The sequence below is a fragment of the Tupaia chinensis genome, unplaced genomic scaffold, assembly GCF_000334495.1.
Source record: "Tupaia chinensis unplaced genomic scaffold, TupChi_1.0 Scaffold000661_1, whole genome shotgun sequence".
Taxonomy (NCBI): Eukaryota; Metazoa; Chordata; class Mammalia; order Scandentia; family Tupaiidae; genus Tupaia; species Tupaia belangeri.
This window is the reverse complement of record NW_006160183.1, coordinates 2,888,319-2,902,966: the sequence shown is the minus strand read 5'-3', so window position 1 is coordinate 2,902,966 and position 14,648 is coordinate 2,888,319. Positions and strand designations below refer to the sequence as shown.

Here is a 14,648-nt window from a genome sequence, read left to right as displayed (position 1 = left end):
TCTTTCCCTTTGTGTTCGTCATTTTGGTTAATTACTGGAAGATGGTGGTTCGGGCCAAAAGGAACCTCATTATCTTATTTTGGTGGGAATTGTACTCATTTTATAGATGAGAAACTGAGACTGGGAGAGGATAACTAATTGAGGTCAGTGACTAGTAAGTAGCAGTTATGGCTCAGACTTGGATCTATCAGGCCTCAAAGCCTTTTGTCTTAAGCAATATGCTTCTTCCCAAGATTTCAAAGTGAAATTTTGTATCAGTAAATTGAGTACAGATGTAAATAATCTTATGAAATTGTCGCTATTGTTTTAGAAAATTCATAAAGACATTCACAAGTAATTTTTGATTTTCTTTTTCCTGTATTCAGACATAAATTAGTTAGGGTTCTCCAGAGACATGAAACCAATAGGGTATATATAGATATATAGAAAGAGATTTATAGAAGATTGGGTAACACAGTTATGAAGGCTGGGAGGTCCCACTACCTGCTGTCTATAAGCTGAAGGTCTAGGAAAGTCGGTGGTATAGTTTTTTTCCCAAGCCCAAAGACTGGGGAGCAAGAGAGCCAGTGGTGTAAGTCCCATTCTCTTTTCATGAAGTCTTCCATTCATTGCCATCACCCCCAACTGCATTATTTTGAAACGATTCATAAACATAGCATTTTATCTACACATGTTTCAGTATATATTTTAAAAGATAAATATTTTAAGAGGAATAAAAAAACAAACAAACAACAAAAAAAAAACAGGAGCAAAGTGGTGGCACAGTGGTAATACACATAAGTGAGCCCACGTGGGAAAGGTCCTGGATTCCTCTTTGAGCACAGCTGGGGTACACGAGGTACACCTATGGGTGCTCATGGTTTATGTTGGCTGAATATGGGGTTGGATTATGGCATGGAGACCTTATTGGGAGTGCTTGTCTGTCTGTCTGTCTGTCTCTTTTCTCTGTCTCTTTCTCTTTCATAAGAGAAATAAATAAACTTTAAAAAATGAGAAAGAGGGGCCACCTGGTGATGGTGGTTAAGGTGGCTGGATCCCACATGGCTAACTGTGTGATTCAAATCCCAGATCCTGCAGCTTGAAAAATATGCCAGATTCTTGTGTGTGCATGACCCAAATCATGAAAGGAGAAATAGAGAAGAGATTATGGTGTGACCACCCCCATGGGATGTGCTTTCTCTCTCCCTCTCTCTCTCTCTCTCTCTCTCTGGTGAGCATGTGCCCTCTAGCAAAATTTAGGAGAAAAAACAGAGAAGAAAAAAACTATTGACCAACACCATTATTATACCTTAAAAATTGCCAGTAATTTTGAAATATCATTAAATAAACATTTTTCAAATTTTCCCAGTGTCTTAAAACTTTTAATGTCAGCTGTTTTTTTTATTATTATTATTTTATTTCCTTCTCTTCCATTCTCCTCTCAGGATCTTGGGCACGCACGCACACGCGCCCGGCGTGAGTTTTAAGCCACCGGGTCTGGGACACGAACCGCGGTCGACTACGTGGGAGTCCAGCGACATAGCCATTACGCTAACTGCTGGTTCCCCTAATGTCAGCTGTTTTGAGTCACATACAAATAATATTTTTATATTGCATTCTCTCATTTTATTGTCTAGAGTTTTCCTTCTTCTTCCTTGCTTCTTATTTGATGGAGAAACTAGGTCCTTCATTCTGTCTCTCGGACTCAGGATTTGCTCACCATGTCACTGACGTATTGTCTAATGCATTTTTTTTCCTTCTGTAAACTGATAGTTAACTCAAGAAACTTGATCTGCTTCTCATTTTGGGGGGCTAGAGTATTTCATGTATTTCATTGGTAGCACTCAGCATTTTTCTTTCTACCAAGTATCCAGTTGTCGCTGTTTTTTTTTCTGTTAGCGGCCATTATTTCATTAGGGGGTTGTAGAGTGGTGATATTCTAGTGTGTTTATCTTTCTTCATTCATTAGCTGGAATCCTTCTATAAAAGAAATTTTTTTCTTATCAATTACCTGAGGTACATTTCATATAGAAAAGGCAAATTAACTACTCGATTTCTTTTCCTTTACCAGTTTTCAGAACAATGAATTGGTCTCCTAGCACACCGCAAAGGAGACTAACCAGCTTTTACTTGATTGTTTTCTGTTTTGTTTTTGAATTTCTTTTACATTTCTTTATATATTTATTTATTTATTTACTTGTGGTTTTCAAGCTGCTGGATCTGGGACTCAAACTGCAGTTGGCCACATGGGAATCCAGCTGCCTTAACCACCATGCCACCTGCTGACCCCACTTGGTTTGTTTTATTACTGTCATTATGACCTAATAGATTTTTAACCTATTTGATGTGTTTCTATCCATTACAGTTATTCTTCTATTGATGCTCAAAATTGAAAATGGACATAAAATTTAAAAATTGAATCAGTTATGGGTGATTACATTTTAAGTGGTTTCCACATAGATCTTACTTAAATAAAAAGCTTCCCTATGTAGTTACACATGATTTTTCAGGCGTAGATCTACTACATAAAATGGGTTGAGCCTGAACGGAGGCTTTATTATGCATACATGCCTAAATGAACATGTTAGTATGTATCTCTGTATGATATCCTAAGGGATGATTACATGTTCACTTTATGAAAGAAATTCTGAGCCATTTGTTTTGGGCTACAGTTGTTTCTGAGGTGGCAGTCATTCTGCAGCAGCCCTTCCAGATCTAAAAAAAAACAAAAAACAAACAAAAAAAAAAACCCAACAACAATGAGCCAAACCTCCTTGGAATAAGTTCTTCAGCTCAGACTGCAGGAGGTGAGCTGGGCTAACGCTTAGTGATTTGTCAGGTTTACCTGCATTTTCATAGTATTCCTATCAAAGAAATTTGTCCTAAGTGTCAAATTGCTGATTTTTCCAGTGACTGAAAGGTTTCATGGGGACTTCTGTTGTTATTTACATGTATATGGAGAAAATTGCAATCTGTGAGTAATTTGAGAAATTTCAACAGTTTCAGTAGTAGTGATCTAGAAATTGAATGGGTTTCAAATACAATATTCCAGTGCAATGCTGCATATGTAATGTATGTGCAGCATATGCTGAGGTCTTTTTCAAAACATTTACATTAAACCTGTCAGGTATTTATGAATAGCAAAAATTAATTTCCCCTAGTTCTGTCATCAGTGAGAGAAATGGATTTTAGCATAGAAGACTGTCAGTATTTTCCTGCATACCAGAACAGCTCACTTCAATGTCATAGTATTACACCAGGTGGCCTTCTAAGAGTCAGCTTAATGTGATTTCAAATGATAGGGTAGAGAATGTGAGGGAAATTAAAATAGTATCATACTTATGATTTAAAAGCAAGTTAATTACAAGGGCTTGTTAATAAACAAAGAAAAATTCAGAATGTATTATCTGTTATATAGCATATCAATAACAAGTGTGATGCTTTGAAAACAAAAAAAATCAACCACTATGTGACTTTGAGATGACTTAAAAATATTTAATTAAATTGTTGACAAATGTGTTAGTCTACTAATGGCCTTATAGCATTTGAAAGAATTTTTAGATATTCGTTTTAACTCTGAAGGCACTTCTAAAAGCATTGTTTAACTGAAAAGATTAGCTACATTTTTGGCATTTTGTCGAGAAAATCACTGATGATGTGTTTGATGTGAATGATTCTAACAGCACTGTACTCTGTCAGCTGTTCAGTCAGTGCATTTTCTCCAACTGGATACTTTTAAGGTTTTTAATGGGCCAATCACTTGTAATATCACTATTGCTGAAACAAGCAAATTGATGGTCATGAATAATATGCCTTCCTAATGACCCTCTCTAATATATTAGAGAAAAGAAAAGAGGAGGGCATCTGATGTGTTTTAAGAAATTAGTTACTTTCTGATTTTGTTTCTTTTCTTTTTTAAAAAAATAATTTACCAGAGAGCATGTGTGATTATGGGAGAGAGACGGAGAGAGAGGGAGAAAGGGAAAGTGAACAAGCAGCCCACTTAGGTATGGTCACCCTGTAATCCCTTCTCCTCCATTCCTCTCTCCTATTGAGATTTTGGCCGCACACACACACACGCATGCCCAGTATGTTTCTCAGACCCCTGGATCTGGGACTCAAATAGTTTATGGGATTCAGATGTCATAACTATCTTGCCACAGGCTCTAAATTTTTATTAAAATTCTGAAATTTTGGGACCAGCAGACAGAAGGATGGTTACGTTGCATGACTCCCACATAGTTGACCACGGTTTGGGTGCCAGACCCAGTAGCTTGAAACTCATGCCGGGTGTATGTGTGTAAGTGCCCAAAGTCCGAAGAGGAGGATGGAGAAGGGATTGTGACATAACCATCCCCCTTGGGTGGGGGTGATATCTCACTTTCTGTTCCGCCAACCCTTTCACAAAAAAAAAAAAAAAAAAAAAAAAAAAAAAAAAAAAAACCCAACAACAATGAGCCAAACCTCCTTGGAATAAGTTCTTCAGCTCAGACTGCAGGAGGTGAGCTGGGCTAACGCTTAGTGATTTGTCAGGTTTACCTGCATTTTCATAGTATTCCTATCAAAGAAATTTGTCCTAAGTGTCAAATTGCTGATTTTTCCAGTGACTGAAAGGTTTCATGGGGACTTCTGTTGTTATTTACATGTATATGGAGAAAATTGCAATCTGTGAGTAATTTGAGAAATTTCAACAGTTTCAGTAGTAGTGATCTAGAAATTGAATGGGTTTCAAATACAATATTCCAGTGCAATGCTGCATATGTAATGTATGTGCAGCATATGCTGAGGTCTTTTTCAAAACATTTACATTAAACCTGTCAGGTATTTATGAATAGCAAAAATTAATTTCCCCTAGTTCTGTCATCAGTGAGAGAAATGGATTTTAGCATAGAAGACTGTCAGTATTTTCCTGCATACCAGAACAGCTCACTTCAATGTCATAGTATTACACCAGGTGGCCTTCTAAGAGTCAGCTTAATGTGATTTCAAATGATAGGGTAGAGAATGTGAGGGAAATTAAAATAGTATCATACTTATGATTTAAAAGCAAGTTAATTACAAGGGCTTGTTAATAAACAAAGAAAAATTCAGAATGTATTATCTGTTATATAGCATATCAATAACAAGTGTGATGCTTTGAAAACAAAAAAAATCAACCACTATGTGACTTTGAGATGACTTAAAAATATTTAATTAAATTGTTGACAAATGTGTTAGTCTACTAATGGCCTTATAGCATTTGAAAGAATTTTTAGATATTCGTTTTAACTCTGAAGGCACTTCTAAAAGCATTGTTTAACTGAAAAGATTAGCTACATTTTTGGCATTTTGTCGAGAAAATCACTGATGATGTGTTTGATGTGAATGATTCTAACAGCACTGTACTCTGTCAGCTGTTCAGTCAGTGCATTTTCTCCAACTGGATACTTTTAAGGTTTTTAATGGGCCAATCACTTGTAATATCACTATTGCTGAAACAAGCAAATTGATGGTCATGAATAATATGCCTTCCTAATGACCCTCTCTAATATATTAGAGAAAAGAAAAGAGGAGGGCATCTGATGTGTTTTAAGAAATTAGTTACTTTCTGATTTTGTTTCTTTTCTTTTTTAAAAAAATAATTTACCAGAGAGCATGTGTGATTATGGGAGAGAGACGGAGAGAGAGGGAGAAAGGGAAAGTGAACAAGCAGCCCACTTAGGTATGGTCACCCTGTAATCCCTTCTCCTCCATTCCTCTCTCCTATTGAGATTTTGGCCGCACACACACACACGCATGCCCAGTATGTTTCTCAGACCCCTGGATCTGGGACTCAAATAGTTTATGGGATTCAGATGTCATAACTATCTTGCCACAGGCTCTAAATTTTTATTAAAATTCTGAAATTTTGGGACCAGCAGACAGAAGGATGGTTACATTGCATGACTCCCACATAGTTGACCACGGTTTGGGTGCCAGACCCAGTAGCTTGAAACTCATGCCGGGTGTATGTGTGTAAGTGCCCAAAGTCCGAAGAGGAGGATGGAGAAGGGATTGTGACATAACCATTCCCCTTGGGTTGGAGAAGGGATTGTGACATAACCATCCCCCTTGGGTGGGGGTGATATCTTACTTTCTGTCTGTCTGTCTCTGTCTCTCCAGTGAGTGCACACACCCTTTGGCAAAAATCTCTCAAAAAAGAAAAATTCTGGAATTTTAGTTTGTAGAGAAGTATTTAAAATGCCTGCAACGAATAACCTCTGACTATTTCACAATATTCCCAAACCTAGGTTATATATTTTTAAGTTTATTTATTTCTTCCATGAGAGAGAAAGAGACAGGCACCCCCAACAGGGTCTTGATGCCTCGATTACTCCCAGCCTTGGCCAGCCCTGCGTGATGGGTACATGTGTGCCTAGCGTAATCAGGGAGGTTGCCATTTATACAGTCTCGGAACCTAACCATATGGATCAGGTTTGCAGAGTGTCATGCTTTACCGTTGCACCACTGTCTAGACCTGTAGGTTCTCTTCAAAAGTTATTATTAATAATGTGATAGTGTGGTAGCCTTAGAGGGATCAAGATGACAAGGATCTTCTTTGTTGTGTATATGAACTTGCTGAAAGCCCGATATATGTATATGTAAAGAACAGAAGTTGATTTTTTAAAAATATGTGGCTTATCAAAATCTAATTGTTTAGTCAGGAGACAAACTGAAGATAATTCTTCCTTCTCTGGATTATAGGGTTAGGTAGGTAATCTATTCTTTTAAAGATTATTCCATAGAATTTTAATAGTTTTTGTTCCATTCTATTTTTAAATTTAAGAATTAAGTCCAATTTTGAGCAGGTCTCTTTTTAAATAATGGGTCGAATACAACGGGTAACATGGAGTTCAAATCCCAGAAATATATGGCTATACTTACACAATGTTTTATGTGGTTTTCCTTTTTAAATTTGCCCTGTTTAATATACCGTGGAATAATTCGAGACTGTACAATCTCATTATAAAGGATTTCTTTGTAAAAATCCAGCTGTTTTAAGGTTCTTTAAATGTCCTGGCTGACAGGTCACAACTAACACTGCTGTGCTGATGTGGATATAAGAGATTTCAATTGAATGAGAAAGACAGCTGACATTATATGCAGAGTTCTGTCAGAGGCCAAAGCATTATTAGTCACAGGAAACAACTCTTTGATTTTAGTCATTCATACCTTTTTCCAAGGGCTTCCCACTTTATGATTTTTGCTCATTATCATTATACATATCTGTTTTATGTAAAATAAATAGTAATACTGCAAATCTTTGTGGCATGAACTGGTGTTTTTATTTTGCTTGAGGTTTGTCTAGAGGATAGCAATTTATTTATTTATTTATTTATTTAGAGGTTTTTGCTATAGGGCGCATGCGCTCGCCAGACAGAGACAGAGAGACAGAAAGTGAGAAATCACCCCCCAGGGGGGATGGCCATGCTGTAATCCCCTCTCCCCCATTCTCCTCTTGGGATCTTGGGTACGCATGCGCATGCACCCAGCGTGAGTTTATAAGCCACTGGGTCCAGGACATGAACCGCGGTCGACTACGTGGGAGTCCAGTGACATAGCCATTGCGCTAATTGCTGGTCCCTATGATAGCAATTTTGATAAACCTTTGAGTCTCATAATATTACAATCATATTTCAGAAAAATAAAACAAATGTTTTAAAATACATTTAAAAGTGCATAATTTCTGCATATTCCCCCCCCCTTTAAAAATTTTTGACAAAGGGTAGATGTCTCAATAGAGAGGGAGAGAGAGGAAGTGGAAGGAAGCACCCTCCTACCAAGGGGTATGACCATGCTGCAGTCACTTCTCAATTTCTCTTTCCTTTTGGGATTTTGGACACACATGTGCATGTACCCAAATGTTTCTCAAGCCACCAAGTCTAGCTTTGAACCATGCAGCTGACCCTTAACCACTAATCCACAGGGTCGGCATAATTTTTATCTTATAGCAGTGTAAAAGTGGTTCATATAATTCTAAGCAACTGCTAGAGGAGTTCAAGTATTAGAAAATAGATGACAGAAAAGTATAGTTTTAGGGACTATTCAGTGATATTAAAACAAATCTTATGTTATAGAAATCAAAGATAGGATCTCATAGTGACTTCCTATAATCCTGTACATGGTATACATGTGTGTTTGCATGTACATTATATTTTCTGAGTATGGCTCTTTCTGATCCTAGCGTCAGAAAGAAGTAATAAAATAAAGATCAGTTCAAAAAGGAAGGCTATACATGACATAAAGTGATCATATAATTTATCAACCAAAGCTAGACATTGTTAGGTCCTGTTAATAACATACCAGATTACAGGCATAAATTAGGCTATCCTGGATGAAGTGAAACCTCTGGTTACTTTGCCATCATAGAGTATCTTTGAATATCATCTTCTCTTACAGATTATTTGTTTTCATTCTGCAAAAAGGCACTCCATATGAATGATTGATTCTCTGTCTGTAGACCATTTGATCTCTTTGGTTCTCATTTGCTTTTTTTTTTTTTTTTTTTTTTTTTTTTAACACCAACATGACCAATATGCTCAATATATTTTGATGACTTTCCTTTCCCTGGGGACAGATTGGTCTTTCCTTCAAAGTTATTTTCCAAGTGACCCAGAGTCTCCTCATTGGGAAATGATCATTGTCTGTGATACTGTCCCCAGGGGAGTACTATGCTGGCCATGTTTTTAAACACACACATTGTATCCTTATACATATACTTTTAGGATTTTTAGCTTCAAAGAAAAGTTGTGTATCATTCACTCATACTTGTATACCCTTTCTTGGATACACTGTGTCTGTCTGCCCCATTTACTTTATCATTTTTTCTCTCTCTCTCATATACATGTGTGTGTGTGTGTGTGTGTGTATATACACACACTCAGTACAAAAATGTATGTAAGCCATATATGGTGGTCATATAATTTATTATCCAAATCTGGATACTTTTAGGTCCTATTAACATGTCAAGACCACAGGCATAAAACAGACATAAATCAGAATGTCCTAGGTAAAGGGTCACCTGTGTGTGTGTGTGTGTGTGAGAGAGAGAGAGAGAGAGAGAAATACATCTCTCTGTCTCTTTAGAGCTATCTATCCATCTATCTGTATTGTTTTTCTAAACCATTTGCAAGTAATTTGCAGACATGGTATCCCTTAGGGGTAATCCTAAATAGTTCAGTGTGGATTATTCTAAGAACATGAATATTCTCTTATATAGCCACAGTACAGTTATTAAAATCAAGAAATTTGATATTGGCACAGAACTATTATCTAACCCATAAGCCATATTCAGACTTCATCACTTGTCTCATTGATATTCTTTATAGTTTTTTTTTCTCCACATCAGTATCCAGTTTACAAACATTTATTTTATTTACTAGCCATGTCTATTTGGTCTCTTAATCCAGAGCAGATCTTCAACCTTCGTCTCTTTTGACTCTCACATATTTGAACAGTAAAGACCAGTTATTTTGTTGATTGTCCTTCTGTCTAGATTTGTCTCCTGTTTCTTTGTGATCAGATTCAGAGCTTTTGAGCAGGCATGCCACAGGAGTGCCGATGCTTTTGTCTGTGCCTTGTATTGGGGGTGCTTATTATTGGTCTACCCTGTCATTGGTGACATTGACTCCAATCACTTAATGACAATAAAGATGCTGACTTCCAGGTTTTCCACTGTACAGTTACAGTTTTTCCTTTTATAATTATTAGGTCATCGGGAAAGTCATGACATATTTTCCTATGCAAAAATGCATGACCCAATAATAAGTAATTATGAGGAGATACTTTTAGACTATTTAAATATACTATTTCTTATCAAACTCACCCACCCACTTTAGCATACATTGATGAATCATGCTTGAATCCATTATTATTATAATGGTTGCCAAATCATTCGTCCTGCATTTGTTAGTTGGCAGTCTATTGTAAGGAAGAGCTTCCTGGGGCCAGCAGGTGACACAGGGGTTAAAGTGCTGGACTCCCACATGGCTGATGACAGTTCGAGTGCTGAACCTGGCAGCTTGTCTCTCACTTTTCCCCTCCCTCTCTCTGGCCAAATAAAATGAATGAATGAATTAATTAAATTAAAACAAATAATTTTTAAAAGAACTAAAAAAAAAAAAGCTTCTTATCCCCCCATAAGTATTTATTAATATGTATACATGTCTGTATGTACAAGTGTGTTCTAGCATGGATTCATGGACTCTGGTTCTATTCAGTGGATTAAAATCTTTTGCTTTCATTATTTGCTGTGATACTTAAATTGTCCCAGATTTGCTCTGAGGGAGTCCTTAAAGCTAGCTGCTTTATCTTGTGACATGGTGCAATCATTCTCTGTATATTTTTTGCTTTCTAATAAAACAAGGTATTGTAAGTTCTTTGTATTTTCCCTGCCCCAACTAAGCAACCAACCAATTCTTGAAGGAACACTGGTTCTTCGTTGTTGGAAAGTGTTATTTAGATCACAGTTATGGGTTCTAGATGTGCTAGTTACTGAGATGGAATTGCTTTCAGGCTCTCGCAAGTGACAAAATTTTTTAAAATTATATTTATATGTATGAACTCATACTGATGTCTCCAATCCAATCCTAACAGCACAGAGTTCATCCTTGCTTATTCCCTTTTCTTATTTGTAGCTCTCCTTTATTAGTGAGAAATTTGGTTCCCATTATCCTCTTTATTCATTTGCTGAATCCTAGAATACATAGAAAATAGTTTCAGAATTGGTAACCCATAAGCACAGCAGAAGCCAAACCTATTTACTGGAATTCAGTATTTGTTTACAGTTCTTTTTGTATTTTGACTGAGGTATGAAGCTAACTGCGTTAGAAAGTTACTTGGGTTAGTACCCCTTCCCCCAAAATTTATTGCACCTGTAGTTTAGTCATAGCCTTTCACTACACTTAGTTTATAAAGGAATTTACCCAATGTTTTCCTATAGTATTTATGTAGTTTCATGTTTTTACATTTAACGTTTGAAGCTTATTCAAATGTAGAAAAATAAAAAATTTGAAGTATATTCAAATGTAGAATGGCCACTATACAAATATATATTTTTTCTATATAAGGCACTCAAAAATCAACTAGAAAAACTGAAAGCAAATATGCTATTACCATGCGTAAATACTGCTAGAGATTTGTAATCCCTAACAAAGAAAAAAAACAGAGAACAATGCCAACAATGAATTCTATTCAAATTGTTTACCATCCAAGTCTCTCTCTCTCTCTCTGTAGCTCTCTGTCCACCCTTGACTAGCAGTTCAAGGAATTACGTAGAAGGAACTAAATGGTTTAGTTGCACGATAAGTGGTCAGAGGAGGAAAGTGAAGGTAGGAGGAAGGTCTTCTGGAAGAGTTGGGAACACCATCAGGCCTAGAAGTAGGATGGTATTCAAGGAGACAGCACACTCAGGAGAGCAGTTCTAGAATACATGAGGCAGGTACTAAGTGAAAGGTCTTCCTGGCATGGCTTTATCTGGTAAGCTGTGTATGGGAGTTAAGTCTGGAAATCTAGACCAATGGTCAGATGATGAGTGCAAGATTAGACAATTTAGATTGTTTCCCTTCATTCTCTACTCCTCATCCTCATTAGCTAATTTTTTAAAAAAGAATTATTTTATTTAAGTTTATTTATTTATTCGACTGGGGGCTGGAGGCATGGTCAGTGAGAAAGCAAGCTATCAGGGTCCTGGACTGGAACCGTGGTTGGCCATGTAGGAGTCCAGCACCCTTAACCACCATGCAAGCTGCCAGCTTCTCCTCATTAGCTTTTAAAAGTCTTACTCACCGGGACCAGCAGTCGACATAATGGCTATGTCGCTGAACTTCCATGTAATCGACTGTGGTTCGAGTCCCAGACCCAGTGTCTTAAACTCACACCAGGCATGTGTGCATGCGTGCCCAAGATCCCTAGAGGAGAATGGAGGAGAAGGGATTGCAGCATGGCAGTCCCTGGGGAGAGATTTCTCGCTTTCTATCTCTCTGTCTCCCTGGCAAGGGCCACTTCCCTAAAAAAAAACCCCCCAAAAAAAAAAAAAAAAAAAAAAGTTGTACTTAACTATTGTAAAAGAGGACCTGGTTTATGTATCATAACAATTCTTTGATGTAAAGTAATGAGTAAATAGGAGACTGAAGTAAGAGTAACATGGAAATTATGTCAGTTTATGTGGAGTTTTCCCATTATTTGATCGTTTACTTGAAGTGATTTGGGTCAAGAACTTTTTTTTTTTCTTTTTTTGGAGAGGTTTTTTTTTTTTTTTTCCGCTATAGGGTGCATGCACTCGCCAGAGAGACAGAAAGCGAGAAATCACCCCCCAGGGCAGATGGCCATGCTGCAATCCCTTCTCCTCCATTCTCCTCTCAGGATCTTGGGCACACATGCACACGCGCCCAGCGTGAGTTTAAGCCGCCCAGTCCAGGACTTGAACCGTGGTCAACTACATGGGAGTCCAAGTGACATAGCCATTATGCTAACTGCTGGTTCCTCGGGTCAAGAACTTTATGAAGACCTTAAGAGCTGAAAATCTACAGAAATGCTTTCTTTTAGTGTAAATATTGGGTCATCAGTCATGACATATATATTTTTTTTTATGCAAAATGCGTCATGACTTTTCCAAGGACCCAATAGTTGCTTCTTTAGTGACTTTAAGAATTTTCATTCCTTTCAGTGTTAAGCCATCTCATGTAATGTAAGGACAGGAAAGGCTACAGAGACATTCAACCCCCCCCCCCATTGAAATATTGAATTAATTGGGGCCAGTGGTTGGGGTGGAGATTAAGGCACTGGACTCCCACATGATCAACCAGGATTTGAGTCCTGGATCTGGAGGCTATCATTCCAGGACGTACCCTCTGGGAACATGATTTCTCACTTTCTCTCTCAGGTGAGTACACTTGCCCTCTGGCAAAAAAACAGAAACAAAAACAAAAGCCAATGAACTAATGAAGGCTTTAACATCAAATGCCCTTTAGGACCTGTAGCAAGGAGGAGATATACTATCCAGTATTTTTATCAGAATTGTTATTATTTTTATTTATGTTCTGCTTTAAGAATTTTAAGTGGTCTGACCCAACCTTTTTTTTCTCAGAAACTCTATAATTTTTAGGTACATAATTTGGGGCAGTGCAGAGATATTCAGGAAATATTATGTGGTTGGTTTTGCCAGGCACAAAATGCAAATGTTTACCAAATATTTACATAAAATAGTTGAGCTAATGCTTTAATCATGTTCTTTATTTCTCTTAAAACTGTATACTCACTTATGAGGATTCAAAATATTATCTTAGTCTAGCATCTTATCTAAGTAACTTTCCTTATTTGTTGACCATGTATTTTAAAATGAAAATCAATGGAGAATAATAATCTGAGTTAGTATTTCTCCTAGTTTTTGTTTAGATGGTGGTATATATCTGTTAAAATAAAACCAAGGGGTCAAGATAGGCCAAATGAAATTTACGAGATTCTAGAAACTTACTAGACCAAAATCCACTAGGTTACCACAGGAAGTAATCATTGAAATAAATATGTTTTGGGCAAGGCTTCTCTTTTTTTTTTTAATGTAATGACTGCCAGTCAAGGAGTGTGATAAAATAATTTCAATTTTGGTATTATGTTAAATGCAGCCTATGTTTATTCATTCCTAAACTAGTCAATGGAACTCTCTTTTGTAAAAGATGGTTTTAATGATTACCTGGACATTTGGAAAACTTAGCAATTAATGTCAAGGGTTATTTATTCTATTGCTGGTTCAGAAATGCCTGTTTATACAAATCAGCAGGGATTTCCAACAGCTTGAGCCTTCTTTCCCTTTTTAAGCTGGTAAAGTCAATGGTTAAAGGACAAAAATTCTAAATTGATTGAGTTACAAATGAATACAGTGTTAATTAAGCCAGGCCATTGTCTTTAAAGAGGAGTCAGTACATTGGAAGTCAGATTTCTCTTGCTGTTTAGTCAAACTGCCTGAGGCTGCAACTCCTTCCTTATTAGGTTACTGGCTATGGGGGGATGTCATTGTTTGCTGCTGTAGCTAGGCTTTCTGTTAAAAATCACAGCATGAGGCTTAAACTGCTGCAACCATTATCCAGTGCTAACATGTCACTAAAGGTCTGCTAATAGAACAAGAGGAAAAATATCAATCTTTAATTTCAGAACAGCTGAGTAACCTGTAGCACCTGTTCATTTTCTCTCATCAACCCATTTAAAACAAGAGTAGGGCGATCCTTTGATATGCAGGCTATTTGATCCTAATACCACTCTCCCTCCCCTTTTTAGAAGAAAGTGTAGAATTTAAGTAATACTGAAGGAAAGAAAAAATAAAGTATAGGTAAATTTCTCTTAAAATTTGTATTTAAAAGGTAGAATGGTCTGCTAATGATGACTAGGTTATTATAACTACGTTTTTACAGAATAGTTTTTTTTAATATTCTGAAATTCACTTTGTAGATAAAAGCTAATCACTGAGGACATACTACAGTGGTCAAAGGGCCACATTTTCTGCAGAGAGTTAAAAACTCTTTCAAGCTTTGGGTAACAATCAACTTACGTTTACCCATTCAAATATAATAAACAGAATAGAACTTAGCAGCTGCTAGCTTTCCTGTATGCAGAGCTCAAGGCTCCGTCACAGTATGGGGCAAAATTAAAGAGGCATT

General features: G+C 36.9%; 1 protein-coding gene across 2 annotated transcripts in view; it reads left to right on the top strand.

Annotated features, from left to right (window-relative positions):
- CAMKMT (calmodulin-lysine N-methyltransferase) overlaps window positions 1-14,648 on the top strand; it is a 461,851-nt gene that overhangs the window by 192,834 nt on the left and 254,369 nt on the right. The gene's annotated exons all lie outside the window — the stretch shown is intronic.